This window comes from Euphorbia lathyris, chromosome 4, assembly GCF_963576675.1.
Source record: "Euphorbia lathyris chromosome 4, ddEupLath1.1, whole genome shotgun sequence".
NCBI classification, from domain to species: domain Eukaryota; kingdom Viridiplantae; phylum Streptophyta; class Magnoliopsida; order Malpighiales; family Euphorbiaceae; genus Euphorbia; species Euphorbia lathyris.
The window spans coordinates 88,696,793-88,720,709 of NC_088913.1; the positions used below are offsets into that span (position 1 = coordinate 88,696,793).

A 23,917-nucleotide genomic window follows, 5' to 3' on the forward strand; every position below is an offset into this window, starting at 1 on the left:
GACCTGGTTTTATTTATGTTCTTACCCGAACTTGCTTTGTGTTTGGTGGCTTTGGGGGGACGATATCCATTCCCAATTAATTTACCGTATGTCGAGCTTTGTAAATAAGACGCTTGGTTTGGAAGTATGATCATAGTTTTTCCTTCCTCACCTGTAGCGGGGCTTGGAGATACGGGGGGAGTGGCTAGCTTTTTTGCTGATGACTGGGTTGGACTTTTGAGTGGTTAACACTTCAGGCCCTCCACTTTCATGTCTTACAAGTTCAGACAACGGTGATGGGGCTACGCAACGGTTCTAGCCACTGTCAGCCTGCGTTAGAGTCTTCTGGGGGTATGGGGCCAATGATAATTTCCTCACCGATTTTGGCCATGTGGTGTTGTCCCCAACTAACTTAGCAGCATTAAAGGGCCTCAATTCTTGTGTTTCCACGAGTGGGTCTTTTGGAATTGGTAAGTTGTGATTCATATTAATGAAGGGGGGTTTGTCTTTATCTGCAACTTTTGCTTATTCTGTTCCATTCTTGGAAATACCAAGATTATTATCTTGAGCTAGTGGGTTATTTATTATTGTTGACTTATTGAGTAGGTTAGACTCTTGGAGTGGGTTAGTGTTGGACTCTTATGGAATTCCCTGCTCTTTCTTGTGACTGTTTGGTGGGATGTGTGGCCGACGTTTTTGTCAACGAGCAACCATCCACGGCCCATAATCCTTCGTCACTTCCAGTCTAGTTGCCATGGTTGGGGGGGGGGGGTTGTTTGTGGTGGTAAATCAGTAGGATTAGCAGCGGAACTGTGAGAGGAATGTCGTTGATTAGTGCAGCTTTCCATATTGTGTCCATACACACCACAAGCAAAGCAAATATTATGCAGGCCCTCATATTCAATTCTGTAAATTCTTCGCCTCATTCTGTATTTTGCAAGGAGTGGTTTTGATAAGTCTAATTCCACACAGACTCGAGCGTATTTCCTGCGACTACCAGTAGCAGAAGTTTTATCCACATATTGAGCAGTACCCACTAAATTTCCCAACTTCATAAGGGAAAGATAGTTGTAGTACTCAATTGGGATATCAGGAAACCGAACCCATGCAAGGATTCTTGAGATGTTGTCCTTGTTGGTCCCTTATAACGTTACAAGTATAGTTCCAAGGGGGGGGGGGGGTTATGAACTATTTAAACTTTTTAATAATTTAGGGCAGACTTCTTTTCTCAAGAGAAAAGATTTTAACAGTGGAGCTGATTAATCAGTAAGATACTGGCTTAGTCAACTGGTGACTAGGTCAGTTTCTTGACTTGAGTCAGGAGATAGCACTTAAAGTCTATTCCTGAGCTCAGATGTTCGATGCGCACAACTCAGCTTGACCTCTTTACTTGGTCAGTTTTTGGTTATTTAAGCAAGCAATATATATAAGGAGTTTAAGGTAAGAAATACGTTACTCAGCAGATTTATCCAGGTTCGGCTTCTTCTAAGCCTACGTCCTTTCCCCGGAACACGTTCCGAGATTTCGAATCCTCTACTGAGCTCTTTAAAGGTAGAGCCTCAAACCTTTTACAATCTTAGCAACTGAGTATAACAAGAGTACCTTCCTCTATACCTCTACTCAATCCTAATCTCTCACTGAGTACTATAACCGAGTACTCAGCCTCTCCTTTCTAATCTCTAGAAATGATAAATGTTTGTCCTAAACAATGATTGCTAAGACACCTTAGATGATTGAATAATCACTCTAGACTTTTACACAAAAGATATGAAATTTAGTGTAAGATTGCTTCGATTTTTTGCTTGCAGAACTTGCGTAGAAATTTGGTCAGCGTAATGGCTTGATCAAGTTCTGTATGGAATGAAGCAACTGATGACACTATTTATAGAGACGTCTGAGGCATCGTTCATTTCGAATTTCGAAATAACCGTTGGAGGGAAACGGCTTCCTATCGTTGTCATCCTGACTTTCTCAAAGATCTCGGCCAATCAGATTAGAGTATCTTCTATCCTCGGTCAGCTTTTGGTCAGCTCGGCAGAATGTCTCTCCTTTTATGGTAAAGTCAACTGGACAACATACTGTGTCGTCTGAACTTTACCCAAAGTAGAAATACTTTGTCTCGAAGTTTTTCTTAGCCAGCTGCTGTCTTGTACGCTTTGTCGAACCAACTCAGCAGCTTCGTTCCGAAGTTGTTCCCTGAAGGTCTTCTAGATCCTTCTCTTGTTGAGTTGCGTTTTGGTACACAGCGACATCGTTTTGATAAACGCGGGCCGAGTTGTATTGAACTGTTTGACTTGGGCTTTGAATGTTGTATTAGGCTTGGGCCTTTTTAATCCTTATATCTTATAAACAATTTAACTCAACATTGAACAAACACATTAGTAGAATAAATCAAAGCATTTAAACTTAGTGTGTTTAGAATATGTTTCTAATTATACTTAAACAATTTTGTCAAATCAAAATTATGTGGAAAGGTGTTTCAACAAGCTCCCCCATTTTGATGTTGGCAAAACTATTCAGCGAGGAACTCAGTGTTGAGCTCCCCTATGATAGTTGACCTAATATAACTTAGCAAACTCCCCCGTAAGGATTGAGCTATTGATATAGGTCAGCTCATGGAACATATTCTATTTTACTCAGTATTAAGCGAAAAGTTTTATCATTCAGAGGGCGCTGAGTAATTTGTTGTTCAATGAGTTTAATAAGACTACATGTAAGTCAATGTTAAACATGTTATCAGCATTTGGTTCAATCAATAAATTTTGTAAGCATTTAAACATAGCTGATTTTAATTGAAGATACATAATGACATAATACACAGCATCGCATGAAAACAATTCATAACTCAGTGTTTGAACAAAAGATGCAAGTATTGATATTTAATATAGGTAGTCAGTGTTTACAAACAAAAGTTGAAGACAGGCATACATGCATAGAGATAGAGACCCACATACTTAGCCTATACTGAGCTAGCCTATATCTATTTCTTTCTCTTCTGTTTGGACTGACTAGACTCATGTTGTGTTCTCGCTTGTTCTTTCTCCCCCGTTTTGTCAGCATCGGGAGGAGGTATCCTAAAGGCGTCGGTTAAGACGACTCTGGTCAGTTCTGTGGACAGCGCTTTCATTGACACCATCAAAAATAGCCACACCACTGTCTGAAACCTCGGTGGGTATTTTAAGCTCAGCAGCGCTGATCATGCTAACAGTGAAGGCTTCAGCTTTGCCTATCCATGTAAGTGCATCAGTCAGACACGCAATGACTTGATGGAATGTTTTGAGTAAGTAGGTGTCATAGTATTGACGCTGAACATTGTTGTGACGAATGTGATTGAAGGTTTGTCTGGTGATGGACAGCATTTCATTCTGTTTCATACAGTATCCATCTCTTACTTGTTCAGATTCAGCAATCGAACAGCCTCACCAATTTGCTCCACTGAGCACTGAGAATAAGAAGCCATTTGCTCATTGGTTTTGAGTTGCTCGGTGTGAAGCTGAGCAAAGAGCATCTTCACTTCATCAGAGGTAGCGTAGCGTGTGTTCGCAGCTGATAAGGTCTGAACTTGTTGTTGAAGAGCATTAAAGTGTTGAACTGTTGTCAGCTGGATCTCAGCCAGCTTTGCAATGGAATCCTGCTTAGCTTGTTGTGGTTGAAAAGTAATGATGACATTCAGCAAATCCTTGAATCCCTTAACTTCATTGAGAAGCTGAGTGACTTGGGAAAGCTGAGTAGTCTCAATAGTGGAAGACCCAGCAGCAGCAGGAGTAACTTGTTGAAGGTCTTTGATCAAAACTTGCACTGAGTCGATTATTCTTTTGTCAGACTCAGTGGCATTTAGGTAACTTTGAGAGCCTTCAGTGACATCAGTATGACCGGTAGGAAGAGGAGTCAAGGAAATGACGTGGTCAGTGACTGGTAGAATGGTTCTAATCTGCACTTGAGGTTCTGGTATAACTGATTGATCGGCAGATATATGGATTGGAGAAGAGGTAATTCTCATGCTGTCAGTGCTAACTGGAGCAGGAATGTGCTGAGTCAGTGTAGTGCTTGAGGTAACAGCATTGACAGGAATTTGCTCAACTTGACTTGTTGAGTTGGCGGAAGCATTCAAGTCGGTGTGTTCCTTTGGTGAAGAAACAAAGGCTTGCTTTTCGATAGATGCCGATGTAGTATAAGTTGGTTGTCTTTTGAAAATTTTTAGTTTGAGTTTAGAAGGGTCTTGGGTTGGCTTCTGAATAGTAAATTCAGGTATAGTTGGTAGTTGAATAGGAGGCACGCTGACTATCTTTTCACTTGCTTTAACCAATCTTCTTCTGCGAGGAGGAACGTCAGCTTGAATAGATTCTCCTGAGTGAGATGGAGAAGATTCTTCTTGCTCAGTATTTAGCTAGTCAGCTTGCTCTTGGACTTGATCAACATTGTGTTGGTCAAGTTCTTGTTCTTCTCCAGTAGCCAACACAGTATTGGCTTGCTCAGCTGCAACCTCACTGGTTGTTTCCTCATTATCCTCAGCGTCATCCTGACCGCTGGCCTCTTCTTCTTCGTCATCTTTTGAACTATCACCATCTAGTTCTTCCTCAACTTGTGCAATAAACTGGTCGTCCAGATGCACCTCTTCTTTTTGTTCCTCAGACACAGTTCCTAAACACTGTGTGTAGTGAGAGTCACCAGGCACAACAATGTCAGTAGGGATAACATTGAGGGGAGTCAGTGTAGAAGACTTCTGCTTCTTCTGAGGTTGCTCATTAGTTTCCTCAGTTTCAGGCTCAACGTGCCTGCCCCTTTTCTCAGCTGACTTAGGTCTCTCCTGACCCTTAGTACCAGCTGACTTTTGCCTCTTAGCTGGAGACTCAGTATCATGTGAAGGAGTCTCAACAGCTTTCCTCTTACGAGAAGCTGGGGCCTTAGTTATTTTCCCTTTCTGCGGAACAACTGTTTCCTCAGCTTGTCCAGCAGCAGCAGCTTTTCCTTTCTTCAGAGGCTGACCGAACTTCAACGCTCTCAGCGAAGCTGCTGTGATCTTAGATCCTTTAGCTTTTACTTCATCAGTCAGGTCAATCTAATGATCAATGAGGATCCTGGTGATGAGCGATCCTAGCCTTAGAGTTCCGGTACTCCTTAGGAAGCCAGCTATGAAGAATACTAGCATGTTGATCGTCTTGTACGTCAGCATATGCCAGATGAAACATTGCTCGAAGTTTGTTACTGAGGTAGTGCAGTTAATCTTGGGATAGATAAAATATCTCAGCAGATAATGAGCCATCTTCTGGTGCTGACCCATGGAGGAACTGGATACTTCTCCTGAGTGGCCTTCAGGTTTACAGAAGTTGACCTCGTACCCAGTACCATCCTGATCTCCAGATCTCCTTAGCCTTTCTCCCTCACTTTTTAACTTGAGCAAATTCCCTAGGTAGAGAGGGTTGATGAAGATGGTTTTCTCTTTCACCACGGTTACCAAGTACTCCTGGTTATCATCGGCAATATGAAGGTTGTGGTAAAACTCCTTTACAAGGTCATGATAGGTGGGATCCCTAATTGAAAACAGCTCAGTCCATCCATTCTGTGAAATCCACTCACAGAAGGGTTGTTCGGATTGTACGAAGGCATTAGATACACATCTTGAGGGCTCAACCTTCCATTCTCGGACGTTTTCGAAGACCTTTGAATAGGTCCTGACTTTGTCAGGCTTTTCCTTACCAGAGGAGGTTTGGCCAGTTTTTCCTTTGCTCGGCGTAGTGACCTTGGTAGATTCCAGCACAAAGGTTTGCCTGGAGGTTTCATCGGAGCTGGGCTTAGGGTGGCTGGCACTGGAAATGTTGAATGAAACTTTAGTCATAGTTGAAGAATGCGTTTGGGAAGCTTTGAGAATTTTTTAGAGAGAAAGCTTTTTGCCTTAAAATTCGGTAGACGTAAAGAAGATAACAATGGGGATTTACCCATTATTTATAGCGGTGAAGTGTGGATCTTAACGAATCCATGTGTCAGTTTTGCCTTGGGATTGTCAACCGACAAAGATCCTGGCATTTATGACACATTCGGCGCATACGTCATCCTAGGTGGCTATTCGCGTGGTTAAGCATTAAGTGCAACGGATCTAACACTCAACGTTTAGAATACTAAGCGTTTTGAATTCTGAGTGGTCAGTAGTATGAAAGAATGATTTCTCAGTTTAAGATTACTACTCGGTGTGCATATTGACTCAGTATTGATGTGTATTTTGTGTTAAGTGCACAGCATAACAATCACTCAGCATGCATTTGCATAAATCATCCAGCATAGTAATTCACTCAGCATAATTTCACATTTTAGAACTGGAATTTACTGAAGAGGATTAAACATACCAATGGCTTCTCTCAGTATGCTGAACTGTTCATGAGCCAGTGGCTTTGTGAAGATATCCGTAAGCTGCTCATCCATTGGGACGTAGGTCAGCTTTATCTCACCTTTGAGTACATGGTCTCTAATGAAGTGATGCCTTATGCTGACATGCTTCATTCTGCTGTGTTGAATTGGGTTCTTTGATAGATCAATTGCACTTTTGTTGTCGCATTTGACCTCAGTTGTCTTTGTTTGAACACCATAGTCTTCAAGCTGTTGCTTAATCCATAATACTTGAGCAACACAGTGACCAGCAGCAATGTACTCAGCTTCAGTGGTAGACAAGGCTACTGACGCGTGCTTCTTACTGAACCAAGACACAAGACAGCTTCCTAAGAAATGACATCCTCCAGAGGTGCTTTTCCGTTCTAGCTTGTCTCGACCATAGTCAGCGTCAGTGTATCCAACGAGTGTAAAGCCATGTGTGTTGGGATACCATAAACCTGCGTTCACTGAGCTTTGCAAGTATCTAAGGGTTCTTTTTACAGCTATGTAATGAGATTCCTTAGGGTTAGATTGATATCTAGCACAGTAGCATACTGAGAACTGAATGTCCGGTCTAGTGGCTGTTAAGTAAAGTAGAGAGCCTATCATACCTCGATACAATTTGATGTCTACTGACTTACCATTCTCGTCAGTGCAGAGGACAGTGGTAGTGCCCATAGGAGTGGATATTGGCTTGCAATTTTCCAAGTAATATTTCTTTAATATCTCCTTGGCATATTTAGCTTGACTGATGAAGATGCCATTCTTTCCTTGTTTTATTTGAAGTCCGAGGAAGAAGTTGAGTTCTCCCATCATCGACATTTCAAACTCAGTCTGCATTTGTTTGCTAAATTCCTTACACATTGATTCGTTAGTTGCACCAAATATTATATCATCAACATAAATTTGAGCCAGCAGGGTATCTTTACCCTTTCTCTTAATGAATAAGGTTGTATCAGCTTTGCCCCTGACATAATTTCTAGTCAGCAGGAAACTGGTCAGCCTCTCATACCAAGCACGTGGTGCTTGCTTGATGCCGTATAGAGCCTTTTTGAGTTTATAAACGTGGTTTGGGAATTTTGGATCCTCAAACCCTGGAGGTTGATTAACATAAACTTCCTCGTTTATAACTCCATTAAGAAATGCACTCTTAACATCCATTTGGAATAATTTAAAGTTCATGTAAGATGCATATGCACATAAGATCCTAATAGCTTCTAGCCTTGCCACTTGGGCTTAGGTCTCACCGTAGTCAATACCTTCTTGCTGACTGTAGCCCTGAGCTACAAGCCTTGCTTTGTTCTTAACTACATTTCCTTGCTCATCCATTTTGTTGCGGAAGACCCATCTTGTTCCAATGGTCTTATGACTCATTGGATGTGGCACTAGCTCCCATAAATCATTTCTTCTGAATTGATCGAGTTCCTCTTGCATTGCGCTCATCCAGAATTCATCTTCCTCAGCATCAGCGAAGTTCTTAGGTTCCTGTACTGAGACGAATGCTACATTGCTGAGGTACCTCCTGAGTTGATTCCTTGTCATCAGGGTATTCCCAGCAGAATCAAGGATTGCACTCTCTGAGTTCCATCTTAGAATCCTTATCTCTTTCGGTAGATTTATGTCTTGTGCTATCTGTGTTTCAACAATCTGTGCAGAACTAGACTGGTCAATGAAAGTAATCTTAGGTTCACTCTTACTCTTTGTCAGCCTTTTAGTGAATGACTCAGTAGCTGGTTCTTGGTCACCGGTTACTGAGTGTGGATCATCCTCGGTCAGTGGCTGGTATCTACCTGCAGGGTTAGTCTCGTCGAACTCAACATGTACTGACTCTTCTAAAACTTGAGTTCGTTTATTAACAACTCTGTATGCTTTGCTGTTTGTTGAGTAGCCTAAAAAGATAGCCTCATCAGCTTTTGAGTCAAACTTTGCTAAGCTATCTTTGGTATTCAAAATAAAACATTTACAGCCAAAGGCACAAAAGTATCAAATATTGGGCTTTCGTCCTTTCCAAAGTTCATAGGGGGTTTTCTTGAGTATAGGTCTAACTAGAGCCCTATTAAGAATATAGCACGCTGTGTTAATAGCCTCTCTGCAAAAATACTTTGGAAGCCTATGCTCATCCAGCATTGTCCTGGCAATTTCAACCAGAGTTCTATTCTTCCTTTCTACAACCCCATTTTGTTGAGGTGTTCTAGGAGCAGAAAAATTATGGTCAATGCCGCTGGCTTCACATAATTCAACAAACTTTTGGTTTTTGAATTCTCCACCATTATCACTTCGGACGTGAGCCAATTTTAGGTCTTTATCATTTTCAATTTTTCTAACCAAATTTGAAAATGTCTCAAAGGTCTCATCCTTGCTACTCAGCAAGATGACCCAAGTGTACCGAGAGAAGTCATCTACAATGACGAAGGAAAATCTTCTTCCACCCAGACTCAGCGGTTGGACTGGACCGAAGAGATCCAAGTGTAGTAGCTCTAACGGACGCTTAGTTGAGGCAATGTTTTTGCTGTGAAAAGATTGTTTGGTTTGTTTTCCAGCTTGGCAAGCGTGGCATAATTGATCTTTTTCAAATTTAAGTTCAGGCAGTCCCTCAACCAATTGCTTTCTTGCTAATTTGGCCAGGAGGTCCATGCTTACATGACCAAGTCTCCTGTGCCATAGCCAGGAATTTTCTTCCTTTGATACTAAGCATACAGTTTTTGAAAACTTTTTCTTTAAGTCTAGCATAAAGACATTATATATGCGAGGGGCAGTTAAGATTAACTAATTTGTTTTACCCTCGCATATTTTACATCCAGTAGCATCAAATATAACTTTTCTACCATTGTTACATAGCTGAGCTACGCTAAGTAAGTTATATTTGAGTCCGCTGACTAGGGAGACTGACTCAATAGTGGGGTTACCTCCAATGGTTCCTGACCCTACTATCTTACCCTTTTTGTTGTCTCCAAAACTTACACTTCCTCCTCGTTTACGCTCAAACGTGATGAACTGAGTTTCATTACCGGTCATATGCCTTGAGCATGCACTGTCAATATACCACATCTTTGACTTCTCAACACATCTCAGGCTTACCTGCATTGTAACTAGTTACTTTTAGGTACCCTATTCTTTTTGGGTCCTTGCTTGTTAGGTGCAACAGGTAAAGCATCATATTTTATTTTATGGCGACATACATGGACAGTATGGCCATTCTTTCCACAGAAGTCACAGCTGACCTTCTATTTAGGTTGTCTCACTAACTGATCAGCACCCTAGTGCTGAGCATGCCAGCACACCTTCGTAGTGTGACCTTTCTTCCCACAGAAGTCACACTGGACATTCCACTGGGGATTCCATCTCTGCTGAGTACCTTGGTACTGAGTTCTCAGAGGACTGTTTCTTTTATTTGGAACCTTTAATTGGTTCTGGATAGTTGTGATGTCCTTTCTCAGTTTCTTTGAAACTGATTGGACTTTAGAGACAGACTCATGTATGATTTTCATATTATCATGCAACGTTGAGTTGTCCTGAAGAAGGTATCTGAGGTCACTCAGCTTGACCTTTTCAACCTCGTCACAACGCCTGCTGAGTGCTCTAATTTTCCCATTACACTTTTTGATAAGTGTATAGAGATCACTCAGGGCATTACCCATTTCGTTTCTGAGCTAGAAAAGTGGTATTACCTCATTTGATTGCTCCTCATCTTCAGATGCATCAAAGGGGTCAGTATGCTCAGAAACGCACGGCTCAGCAAGTTCGTCAGCCATGAAGCATATCTTCACTAACTCGGTGGCCTAAGCTTCTGTTGATGAAGACTCATCACTATCGCTCCATGTAGCCACCATTGCCTTTTTGCCGTTCTTCTTATCTTTCCTCAGCGTGGGGCATCTTGACTTTATATGGCCAGTTTGATGACATTCAAAGCATGTAATAGTCTTTGAGTTGTCTTTCTTGTATTTGCTGTCGCTGGAGTCAGCTTTATACTTATCAAACTTTCTATAAGGCTTCTTAGAATATTTGTCATTTTTCCTGAATAGCCTTTTCATCTTCCTTGTGAATATAGCCATCTCCTCATCATCTGTTGAGCTCCCTTCAGTGGAGTCAGCTTTCATGACAAGAGATTTCTGCTTCTTGTCTTCAGACTTTTCCTTCACCTCGAAGTTTTTCATTGATATCTCATGGGTCAGCAACGAGCCAATGAGTTCGTCATATTTGTAGGTGGTTAAGTCCTGAGCTTCCTCAACAGCAGTCTTCTTTGCTTGTCAGTCTTTAGCAAGACTCCTGAGTATCTTTTTGACTTGTTCTTCCTCAGTGAAGATCTTCCCAAGTCTCTTGAGCTCATTTATGATGTTGGTAAATCTTGCATTCATGTCAGATATGTCCTCATCATTGTTCATCTCAAAAAGCTCGTACAGTCTCATCTGCTGGTTCACATTGGACTCCTGTACTTTATTTGTTCCTTCGTAGGTGAACTCCAGCTTCTTCCAGATCTCTTGCACCGACTCACAACCTGAGATTTTATTATATTCTGCAGCATCGAGCGCACAGTGAAGCATATTAATAGCCGAAGCGTGATTTTGAAGCTTCTTGAGATCATCCTCTATCCATTTGGCCTCATCTTTTACAACTGTTTGGCCAGCCACAACTTCGACAGGTACAAATGGGCCTTGCACTATAGATAGCCAGACACTCATATTTGTAGCCTGAATGAATTTTTTCATCCTATTCTTCCAGAAGGTATAGTTAGACCCGAAGAATAGGGGAGGCCGAGTGATGGATAGCCCCTCAGGCAATATCTGAGTTGTTTGGTTTCCTGGGAGAAATCGAGTACTGTTTTCGCCCATAGTGTGGATCAGCTCAAGGTTGTTAAACCTTTTACAGTGAGCTTTTAGGCTTTGATACCACTTGTTGGTCCCTTATAACGTTACAAGTATAGTTCCAAGGGGGGGGGGGGGTTAGGAACTATTTAAACTTTTTAATAATTTAGGGCAGACTTCTTTTCTCAAGAGAAAAGGTTTTAACAGCGGCGCTGAGTAATCAGTAAGATACTGGCTTAGTCAACTGTGTTGGTCCCTAGTGATTAGTTCCAAGGGGGGGGGGGGGGGGGGTTAGGAACTAATGTAACTTTTTCGCTTTTAATTATGCTGACTTAAATTTATCTTAGAAATTTGATAACACAACGTGTTGGTCAGCACGGGTGAATAATTGGTCAGACAGTTTTAGTCCTTATGTTGACTAAGACTGCTTGACTTGAGAGTTAGGAAGTGACACTTAAAGAGTCAGTTTCTAACTCAGCACTCAACATCTACTCAGGTTCAGTTTTGACAATTTATAATCAGAGTAAATCTTACAAGCCACACACGCACATATACATTTATATTGAGAGAGAGGGTTTAGAAATTACTCAGCACGACTTATCCTGGTTCGGCCTCTCTTCCTACGTCCAGTCCCCAGTTCCTCCTAGGATTTTCAATCCAATACTGAGCTCTTTCCAGGTAGAGCATAAACGCTTTACAAAGCAGTGAGTATGCAAGAGTACGTCCTCTATTCGTCTACTCAGCTCCTACTAAGTACTACAACCCAATACTTAGATTTCTTTACCACTGAATGCTTACAACCAAACACTCAGATTTTTCTACCTCTGAATGCTTACCACCAAGCACTCAGCATACACCTCTCAATATCACTATTGATCACACACTTGTTCTTTTTTCATATAAAGAACACTTTAGATGATTACAGACAATCAATCTAGCATTTACACAAAGAATAGAAACGTTGGTGTAAGATCTATTTTGTATTTGAGTGCTCTCAGTTTTTCCTCTCTTGGATTTTTATTTTGATTGCTTGTGGCTCATGATTCAGGAACTATCATTGTCCTTTTATAGATAATTTCTGAAGATTGGATCATTTGAAATGATTTAGCCGTTGAATCCAAAACGGCTCTTTTAGCAGACAACTTCTGGTCAGCTTCAGTCTGTTCCTCCATTCCCTTTCTCTGATTTCTTCAGGTGTTAGATTTGTCTTCTTTCTTCAGTCTTCGTCTTTTAGTGACAGTTGTCTTTTACCAATAATCCGACGTCCCATGATTCTTGGAATTTGCCTTCTTTGTATTATCGAGGCTTCAATCATTGGTGTAGATCATCGGCAGACTTTGTCTTCTAGTAAACGGTATGTTCAGGCTATTTTGGTTGATACTCAGCTTTGTTCGTTTTCTTCGAATGCACATTCTTCATGCTTAGTTTCATCTTTAGTCAGCTCCATTCTACTCCACTCAGCTTTATTCATTTTCTGTCAGATGTTCAATCATTCATGCTGAGGTCTTGTTTGGATGATGAGACTGTCTTCTGATTTAGTCAGCTTCGTTCTGCTTTACTTCAGCGTTTATCCGTTTATGCTGAGTTCTGTTTTACTCAGCTTTGGTGCATGGTGACTTTTAACCTGTCTTTTTATTTATGTATATACTTTTGCACTCAACATTGAACAAACATATTAGTACAATTAAATCAAAGCGTATTAAATTTAATTGCCTCTTAATCATGGATGATTTTGTCAAATCAAAATCTTGTGGAAAGGTGTTTCAACAAACTCCCCCATTTTGATGTTGGCAAAATGCATGATTATGGAACTCAGTTATAAGTTACCCCATGATTGAATTATTTTTGAAATGACTCCCCCGTAAGGGATGCACATATTGTTTTAACTTAATTCTAATCCTTCTAAGATTTTATTGAATTATTATTTGAATATACGGACTTAGTTTACTGTTGGATTTGTCAAGATCTGAACTTGTTGAATTTAAGTCAGCTTTCAAAAATATTTAGGAGTATGTTGTTACTCAGTTTATTGCCTAAGGTTTTTGAGTTAAGTTATACTGAGTGTGTTTCACTTCTTGATTTGTTTGTTCAATTTTATCAACCAATCTGGCAAGATAATAGATTTGAGCAAGGCAAATATATTTTAAAAAAACATACATAGACACATAAGAATGTGTATCCTGACTCAAACTACTATTTGAGGTGAAGTAGTTCATCCTAAGTGTTGTGTCTATCCTAACTTCAAAACCTTTCAAAATACTTTACTCAAACTACTTCAATCAACCTACTTCTTTCCTTGAGTTCCTCCTGGACTTTTCTCCCCCGTTTTGCCAGCATCACTGGGATAAACAGAGGTGTCATTGGCAGGGGCACTGGATTTGGTCAGTTCGGTCAGATGTTGAATTTGTCCCTCTAGAGAATTCATGTGATTGACCATAGTTAGCATGAGTTCGGTCAGTTTTGCCATATGATCTTGCGTCGGTTGTTGTGCCTGAACCGAAGATATATGACTGACCAACTCTTTTAGTCCGTGGAGTTCATTCAGCAGTTGATGGATGGCAGATGGTTGGGAGGACTTATCTTGAGTGGATGAATTTGGATTGGCTTGATGATGGTCTTGGTCCTGAAGCAAGGACCGAGCAGAAGCAATAACACGTCGTCCTGACTCAGTAGCATCTAGGTGTTCAAATTTCTCAGCTGGAGGCTCGTACTTAGTTCCTTGATTAGTAACAGGACTTTGAGGTGTATTGACTTCAGGTGCTGAGTCATTTTCATGTTGAATTGGAGGTGGAGTTTGATTAGATATGTTGTTTTGTTCATCTTGAGCAGCTTGATTTGGACTGGCAGGGTTTTTGGCTTGTTCCTCATTCTGAGTAACAGAGGCTTGTTTTTGTGGAGAATCTTTTGGAGTTGATTCTTGTGCATGAGCAAGTCCTTCTTCTGCTTGCTGCTTATGATGCTCAGTATGATCTTCACCACGTTCAACATGTTGCTCAGCATGGTCCTTAGTGACCTCCCCAGCTTCCTTTTCTTTACCTTTAGGTTGAGTCCCGGCAGATGACTCAGCTGTGGTTCTCCTTACGGAATTACTCTTCTTTCTTTTTACTAAGGATGATTCAGGGATTCCTTCTTCTTTTTCACCCTTAGATTCATCTGACCTTTTCCTCTTTTCAGCTGCCTCAGCTTGGTCTTGGTCAGCTTTCACTTTGTTTCTAGACAGAAGTCTTAGTTTTCTCGGGACAGTATGAATATCCTTTGAGCAGATTCCCTTTTTCTTCTTCTTCTCAGCTTGAACAGTCTCAGGTGACCTGGTATTGGTGTTCTCAGTTTCTGGTTCAGTTTCTAGTTTTTCATCCTCATCTCCTTCCTCAGCGTCTCCAGTTCCCTCATATCCCTTCAAGGGTTGATCATACAAGAGTCCATTTAGTATGCTAGCAGTGATCTCACTTCCCAGTGTGCTTACCTCATTCACCGTTTCTATTTGCTTGTCTTGTATAATCTTAGTGATGAGAGAGCCCAAGCGGAGCTTCCTCCCGCTTCGTTGAAGTGCACCGACTAGAAAAACAGGGAGATTGAATGGAGTGTAGGTCAACATGTGCCAGATGAAGCACTGTTCGAAGTTTGAGGCAGATGAGGCTGAGCTGAGTTTGGGGAAGGTGAAATTTGTCAGCATGAAGTGGACCATCTTCTGGTTTTTACCCATACAGGTGCTGGGTATTTCTCCTTTGTGGTCTTTGGGTTTGCAGAACCCCTTCAGCTTTTCTGTTACGGATTTTGGTATTTTTTCTTTGGTGGTCCTAAATTGGATTCCTTTGTCTGGTAAGTCTAACAATGTGGCTAGATAGGCAGGAGTTATGACAATCTTCTGACCTTTAACAATGGTTTCTAGATAGTCTGAGTCATCGGCATCAACTACCAGGTTTGAGTAAAACTCCCGTACTAACATGGGATAAGTTTTTCCAGAGAGAGAGAAAAGACCTTTCCATTGGTTCTTCTCGATCCAGTCACAAAATGGTTTCTCAGAGGAGACGAACCCGGAAGAAAACCATCGACTCTTCATTACTTCCTGACTCTTAACCCAGGCATGCACTTTGATCATTCTCCTTACTGGTTCGGACGAAGGTCCAGCATGATTTGTGAGTTTGAGAGCTGGAATGATGGGGTTTTTACTGGAAGACATTTTTGTGATTTTGGTGTTCCAAGAAGAAGGTTTGTTCTCCAGGAGTTTTCAGGGGTAAGGAGGAAGTGAAGGTATTCTTTTGCCTTTTATAGACATTTTTGTTTCTTTTGATTCGTAATCTGCCGTTTTTCCTAGGGACTTTCAATCGACAGTTATCCTGCTACTTATGACAGTTTCGGTGCATGGGATTTGCCATTAATATGTATCTTCCCAAAGTGCTTTCTTACACGTGTTTTCATTTGATGATGCATGGAGGATTTCGCTTGATCTTGTTGAATTTGAAACGTTCATGGTACATGGTAGTTTTGGTCTTTATGTGGATGAATTTTCTAATTCTTAGTGACTCAACATATGTTATTTACTCAGCATGAGGTGATTACTCTATATGTCTATCTACTCAACACAAACTATTTACTCAGCATTTGTATCTACTCAGCATGGATTATTAAGCTCAATGTGCAGTAGTCACTAGATTGATATCTGTCAGCATGACACTCACTCAACATTTGTTCAAGTACTTAAAATTATTGAAGAGGATTAGACATACCGATAGCTTCCCTTAGTGTGTTGAATTGTTCACGAGCCAAAAGCTTAGTGAAGATATCCGCGAGCTATTCATCTGTTGGTACATAAGTCAGCTTGATCTCACCCTTTAGTACGTGATCTCTGATGAAGTGATGCCTTATACTGACATGCTTCATCCTGCTGTGTTGGATTGGATTCTTAGATAGATCAATAGCACTTTTGTTGTCACATTTGATCTCTATTGTCTTCGTTGTTACTCCATAATCCTCAAGCTGTTGCTTTATCCATAGGACTTGAGCAACACAGCTTCCAGCAGCAACGTACTCAGCTTCAGTTGTAGACAGGGCAACTGATGATTGCTTCTTACTAAACCAAGATACCAGACAGTTTCCAAGGAGATGACATCCTCACGAAGTACTCTTACGTTCCATTTTATCTCGTCCGTAGTCAGCATCAGTGTATCCAATGAGTGTGAAGTCATTTGAGGTTGGATACCATAAGCCTGCATGAACTGAGCTCTGCAAATATCTAAAAATTCTTTTGACAACAATTAAGTGAGATTCTCTGTGGTCAGCTTGATATCTTGCACAATAACATATTGAGTACTGTATATCAGGTCTGCTAGCTGTGAGATAAAGTAGTGAGCCAATCATACCTCGATAGAGTTTACTATCTACTGACTTACTTTTCTCATCTTTGCATAGGACAGTATCAGTACCCATAGGGGTTGATATGGGCTTACAGTCTTTCATATTGAATTTCTTCAACATTTCTTTTGTGTACTTGGACTGACTAATGAAGATGCCGTTTTTACCTTGCTTTATTTGAAGTCCAAGGAAGAAGCTGAGTTCTCCCATCATAGACATTTCGAACTCAGTCTGCATCTGTTTGCTAAACTCTTAACACAAGGATTCGTCAGTAGCACCAAATATTATATCATCTACATAGATTTGTGCAAGTAGGGTATGTTTACCCTTTTTCTTGATGAATAAGGTTGTGTCAGCTTTTCCTCTGACATAATTCCTGGTCAGCAGGAAGTTGGTCAACCTCTCATACCAAGCTCTTGGAGCTTCTTCAGGCCATATACCTCTTCAAAACCAGGAGGTTGATTAACATATACCTCTTCGTTTATAAAACCATTGAGAAATGCACTTTTAACATCCATTTGATACAATTTAAAGTTCATGAAGATGGCATATGCACACAATATGCGTATAGCTTCTAACCTAGCAACTGGTGCAAAGGTTTCACCATAATCAATGCCTTCTTGCTGACTATAACCTTGTGCTACAAGTCGAGCTTTATTTCTAACTACATTTCCATGCTCATCTAGTTTATTTCTAAATACCCATTTAGTCCCTATGGACTTCTGATTTCTGGGCCTAGGTACTAAATCCCATACCTCATTTCTTGTGAATTGGTCGAGATCTTCTTGCATAGCGTTGATCCAATACTCATCATGCTCAGCATCAGCAAAGTTCTTTGGTTCATGTACTGATACAAAAGCAACGTTGCTAAGGAACTTCCTAAGCTGGTCTTTAGTCATTACTTTATTGCTTGCATCATCAAGAATGGACTTCTCTGAGTGTCCTCTTGGAATCTTTATCTCATTGGGTAAAGTTGAGTTGTTTGGAATAGGTGTTTCTACAATCTCTGCAGGGACAGATTGGTCAGCAAAGATAATTTCAGTTTCGATTTTACCTTTGGTCATTTCTTGAATTGATGATTCATCATGTCCATTCTGGTCGGCAGGAGCTGAGTTGGGTTCTTCCTCTGTGTGTTGAGTTTTTCTTCCTACAGGGTCAGTTTCATCGAATTCTACATGGACTGACTCTTCTACAACCTGAGTCCTTTTATTATAGATCCTATATGCTTTACTGTTTGTTGAGCATCCCAAAAAGATTGCTTCGTCAGCTTTGGCATCAAATTTGGTCGCCATTAGACTTTTCTAGCTCCAATGTTCTGTAATCAAATGTTCGAACAACCAAAAATGGTCCAGCCCATCTAGATTTTAGCTTACCTAGAAATAACTTTAATCTTGAATTAAAAAGTAAGACCTTATCCCCAACATTAAAGTTTTTAATTTTGATTTTGGCATCATGCCACTTTTTAATTTTTTCCTTATAAATTATTGCATTTTCGTAAGACAAATAGCGTAATTCATCCAACTCGTTTAAGTCAAACAAACGCTTTTTCCCTGCGCTTTGCAAATCATAATTAAGGGGTTTTTATAGCCCAATATGCTTTATGTTCTAATTCAACCGGTAAATGACAAGCTTTACCATAGACTAATCTATAAGGTGTCATCCTGATAGGTGTTTTAAATGCAGTACGGTATGCCCATAAGGCATCGTTAAGTTTATGTGCCCAGTCTCTTCTAGAAGACGAAACTGTTTTCTCAAGTATCCATTTGAGTTCTCTATTTGAAATTTCTTCTTGACCATTCGTTTGAGGATGGTACGGTGTAGAGATACGATGGTGTACTCCGTATTTTTTCATAAGTGACTCAAAAGCTCTATTTACGAAGTGAGTACCACCGTCGCTTACCACAACCCTAGGAACTCCAAATCGACAGAATATTGAATTTAAAAACTTAACAACTACTTTAGAATCATTTGTCGGGGTTGCAATTGCTTCAACCCACTTTGAAACATAATCTACGGAGACTAAAATATAATTCTTGCCAAAAGAAGGAGGAAAAGGACCCATGAAATCAATTCCCTATACGTCGAAGATTTCAACTTCCAATATGTTCGTAAGAGGCATCTCATCTTTCCTTCCTATATTCCTTGTTCTTTGACATTTATCACATCGGATAATAAATGAACGAACATCTTTAAACAGAGTAGGCCAAAAGAATCCGCATTCAAGTATTCTAGCTGCTGTTTTGCTTACGCTATTATGACCTCCGTAAGCGCTAGCATGACATTCTAACATTATAGAGTCATGTTCAAACTCACTAACACATCTCCTAAGTATTCCATCGCCGCATGTTTTGAACAAGAATGGATTTTCCCAAAAATATTTCTTAACTTCTGAAAAGAATTTCTTCTTTTGCTGAGAAGTCAATCCATTTGGCACAACATGTGCAGCTAAGTAATTGGCTATATCCGCATACCATGGAGCTATGACACTTTGTACTTGCATGAGATGTTCATCGGGGAAATCATCTCGAATGCCTGATGTTTCACCGATGGGACCATTTTCATCCTCAAGTCTTGATAGATGATCGGCGACCAGGTTTTCAACTCCCTTTTTGTCTTTAATCTCAATGTCAAATTCTTGCAATAGTAAAACCCATCGAATAAGACGTGGTTTTGCATCTTTCTTAGCAAATAAATATCGTAAAGCTGCATGATCAGTATAAATGATAACCTTAGATCCTAACAAATAAGATCGGAACTTATCACATGCAAAAACTACTGCTAACATTTCTCTTTCAGTTGTGGTGTAATTTAGTTGTGAACCGGACAAAGTGTGACTTGCATAATATATAACATGAAGTTTCTTATCCTTCCTTTGACCTAATACACATCCTACAGCTAAGTCACTCGCATCGCACATAATTTCGAAATGTAGATTCCAATCGGGTTTTGATATTATAGGTGTACTGACTAAAGCCGTTTTCAAAGTATTGAAAGCTTGTAAACAATCTTTATTAAAATGAAAAGTTGAATCCTTCATAAGCAAATTAGTAAGTGGTTTGGAAATTACAAAAAAATTCTTTATAAACCGTCTGTAAAAACCTGCATGACCTAAAAATGATCTTACTCCCTTAACAGTGGCTGGTGGGGGTAGTTTTTCTATAACTGAAGTCTTTGCTCTGTCCACTTCTAAACCTTTTTTAGAAATCTTATGACCTAAAACAATTCCTTCGTCTACCATGAAATGACATTTTTCCCAATTTAATACTAAATTCGTTTCCTCACATCTAGACAATACTTTATCTAAGTTCTGTAAACATGCATCGAAAGAATCTCCATAAACTGAAAAATCATCCATGAAAACTTCCATTATGTCTTCAATGAAGTCATTAAATATTGCTGTCATACATCATTGAAAAGTTGCTGGTGCATTACATAGACCAAAAGGCATTCTCCTATATGCAAATGTTCCGTAAGGACACGTGAAGGTTGTTTTATCTTGGTCATCCGGGTAAATGTAAATTTGAAAGAATCCGGAATAACCGTCTAGGAAACAGTAAAATGCATGACCGGCTATCCTTTCGATCATTTGATCAATGAAAGGTAGAGGAAAATGATCTTTCCTGGTTGCTTTATTTAGGTTCCTATAGTCTATACAAACCCTCCAACCGGTGGTGGTTCGTGTAGGTATCAATTCACCTTCATCATTTCTTACAACAGTTATGCCTCCCTTTTTAGGTACACAATGGATTGGACTAACCCATTCACTATCCGAGATTGGATAAATGATTCCATTGTCTAAAAGTTTAGTAATCTCATTTTTTACTACTTCTTTCATGTTCGGATTTAAGCGTCTTTGCCTATCCGCTTTTGGTGGCTTATCCTCTTCTAAGTGAATTCTACGCATTACTATACTAGGATTAATTCCTTTTAAGTCTGAAATTTGCCATCCCATACTTCCTATCATGTTTCTAACAACTTCTTTCAATTTTTCTTATTGATCGCTTGTTAATTTGTTAGAAATAATTATAGGTAGAGAATCGCCTTCACCTAAGAAAGCGTACCTCAAATGACTGGGTAACTCTTTAAGTTCTAATTTAGGGGGAGTTACAATTGAAGGCGGAAATGGTCCATCTTCTCGAATCAAAGGATCTGGGTCCTTATCATCTAATTCCTCATCTATTATAGGTTCAATTATTTCTTCACTTTGAATTACATCATTGACACATTCTTCGACTAAATCAAGTTTCATACAAGCGAATTCCTCCATAGGGTATTTCATTTCTTTTTTCATGTTAAACTCGACCTTATCTTCTCCTATCCTTAAAACTACCTTCCCTTCCGACACATCTACTAGAGCGCGTCCCGTGTTCATAAACGGTCTACTGAAAATTAAAGGGCAATTTACATCATATGCAAAGTCTAATATAACAAAATCGGTAGGAAAAATAAATTTATCGACTTTGACTAAAACATCTTCAATTATACCATACGGCCTTTTAGTGGTTTGATCCGCTAATTGCAAAACCATATTGGTACGTTTGATATCTTCTTCTAAACCTAACTTGTTAAAAATAGACAATGACATTAAGTTTATACTTGCTCCTAAATCACAAAGACAACTTGGGAATTCAATATCTCCCAACTTACACGGAATAGTGAAACATCCGGGATCTTTGAGTTTAGTGGGCAAATTACTTGATACTATTGAACTACAGTCTTCAGTTAACGAAATGGATGAAATTCCTTCCCAACTGATTTTCTTCGAAATCAAATCCTTTAAAAACTTACCATAGTTAGGAATTTGTGTGATTGCATCCATAAATGTCAAATTGATGTGCAAATTTTTAAGTTTATCCAAAAACGTTAGAAGTTGTTTATCATAGTCCTTATTTCAAACTTTGTGTGGAAAAGGTGGTTTGGGTACAAAAGTTTTGGTACCTGCGTCAGATGGTGAATTATTTGTGTTTAAGATATCTTCTTTGGACTTTGGTAAATCAGTTCCTGAACGAAGAGTAATAGCCTTCACCTGCTCTTTCGGATTTTCTTCCGTATGGCTGGGAAGACTTCCCTCTTTTCGGGATGGAATTGATTTAGCAAGTTGACCAATTTGAATCTCCAAATTATGGATGCTAGATGAGTGGTTTTTAATAAGCTGATCGAATTTATTTTCGATCCGTTTAAAACCATCATCATGATTACTTATTTTTCCACTGATAGCATCTATAAACTTGTCGATTTTAGAAGATAAAGTGCTAATCGTATCTCTTGACTGATTTTGATAATTAGTGGTACGATTTTGATTAGTACTTATATTATTGTTACTGTTATCTTTCCAGTTAAAGTTAGGATGATTCCTCCATCCAGAATTATAAGTATTAGAATAAGGATTATTAGTTTGGTTTTGCCCTTGGACAAAATTTACCTGTTCGATCTCACTCATATTTTCGTAGTCCATATCTGTTTGGATTGGATTACCATTGGTATCGCGCGGTGCCATAAATTGGTGATAAAGCAGAAAATTGGGCTTGTAACATCACGACTGGATCAAGTTCAACTATACATTTAACTGACGATGAGGCTGAGGATGATGGTTTTGCTACCGGCATATGTCCACGTTCCGCGGGCCACATACTGCTGTTGATTGCCATTTCCTCTAAAAGTTCGCTCGTTTGGGCTGATGTTTTCTTCATAAATAGCCCTCCCGACATAGCATCTAATGAACCCCTAGTTGTAGGATTTAGTCCATTGTAAAATGTTTGCATTAAAAGTTCAGCGGGTAATTGGTGGTGTGGGCATAAACGTTGAAGTTCTTTAAAACGTTCCCAAGTTTCATAAAGAATCTTATTATCATTTTGATAAAAAGATGTTAACTCCTTTATGATTCTTGCGGTTTTTGCTAAAGGAAAATATTTAGATAAAAACGCTTGGGCTAATTGTTCCCAAGTGGCAAAAGTTGCGGCTGGCATAGAAGTTAACCATTCTTTGGCTCTATCCTTCAAAGTGAAAGGAAAGAGGTGAAGTTTGATTGCTTCTGCAGTCACATCTGGGATTTTAAAAGTGTCACAAATTTCTAGGAAATTTGTTAAATGGGTGTTAGGATTTTCGTTAGGTAACCCGTAAAATGTTACATTATTTTGCAACATATTAAGCAAAGCTGGCTTAATTTCAAATTGATTTGCGGTGATTCTGGGTCTAACGATACTATTGGTTACACCGGCCACACCTGGCCTAGCGTATTCCATAAGTGTTGGTGGATCTGCCATTTTTTCTGGCTCAGTATATGTTTTTACAAGGGTCTTATTTTTGTTTTTCTTATTTTTCTTGTTCTTCCTAATGGTTTTCTCAATTTCTGGGTCTATAGGGTCTGGTGCAATGCCTGAATTTCGAGAACTGCGCATGAACCTGAAATCTTGCACGAACCGAAACTATCTACAAAACAAAATTTGAAAAATAAATAAATTAGTAAATGAAAACTATTCAATTATAAAAGTTAAAATAAGTATGTTTAAACCTAGATTCGAAATAAAACACGAAAATTTTAAAATTTTGGCGTTCCTTGGCAACGGCGCCAAAAACTTGTTGAGCGATTTCCGCAAATGCACGGTATACGCTTGTAGTAATAAAAGATATCGAACTCACAGGGAATGCTTTTTAACTAAAACTTTATTTAATTCGGTTTAATCACGTATTTAGGTTTAATAAAAGAAATACGTTTAGTTGATGGAATTGGCTTTGGTAAATTAGGATTAGATAGAAGGATTATCTCGAGTTTAGAGAACAGTTCTGTTTTGGAATTTTGATTATAAAACAGATACTTCCGTAATTGGAATAAAATAGAACTTATTTTCATAAAGCAAAGAAGGCAACTTTAACTTTGTGAGATTATGGACATGTAACAATATAGCGATATACTCAATTAAATGGCTTCGAACCATAGAAATCCCCCTGATGTTGAGGTGATTCCTACCTTAATCAAACTAGTGTTTTATTTCTGATAAGCCGCGATCAGCGATCATGTCATCCATAAAAACTAAATCTGTTAAGTGTTCAACAAAGTTCTTATATGAATAAGATGGAATAGAACGTTTTAATAAAAACACCAATTTATCATTTTGAAAATCATTTTGTCAGAACAATATCAAAATAACAACAGTAAGAATGTATTGAATAAATAAGTATATCATTAATGAAATGTGAATTTTCACAAGTTAACAGAGCAGTAGAAACTTGGATAGCATTGCAACGAAAACTTTGAGATCCGGGTCGTCAATCTTTCTCTCAAACTCCGTAGGTTCGTCAAACCTCATGCGCTTCAGCCGTCAATTCTTCTCGCTGGATCTTCGGAATAGAGACTGATCTTGTCCACTATCAGAATGAAAACTAAACTAATACTGTGTTTATAACTAATCTAAATACAATTC

At 39.3% G+C, this 23,917-nt stretch overlaps 1 non-coding gene across 1 annotated transcript; it reads left to right on the forward strand.

Annotated features, from left to right (window-relative positions):
* The first annotated feature begins 22,274 nt into the window (after nucleotides 1-22,274).
* Nucleotides 22,275-22,381, forward strand: LOC136228254 (small nucleolar RNA R71). The gene has a single exon (XR_010688582.1). It is a non-coding gene; the product is annotated as a small nucleolar RNA R71 (small nucleolar RNA).
* The last annotated feature ends 1,536 nt before the right edge of the window (nucleotides 22,382-23,917 follow it).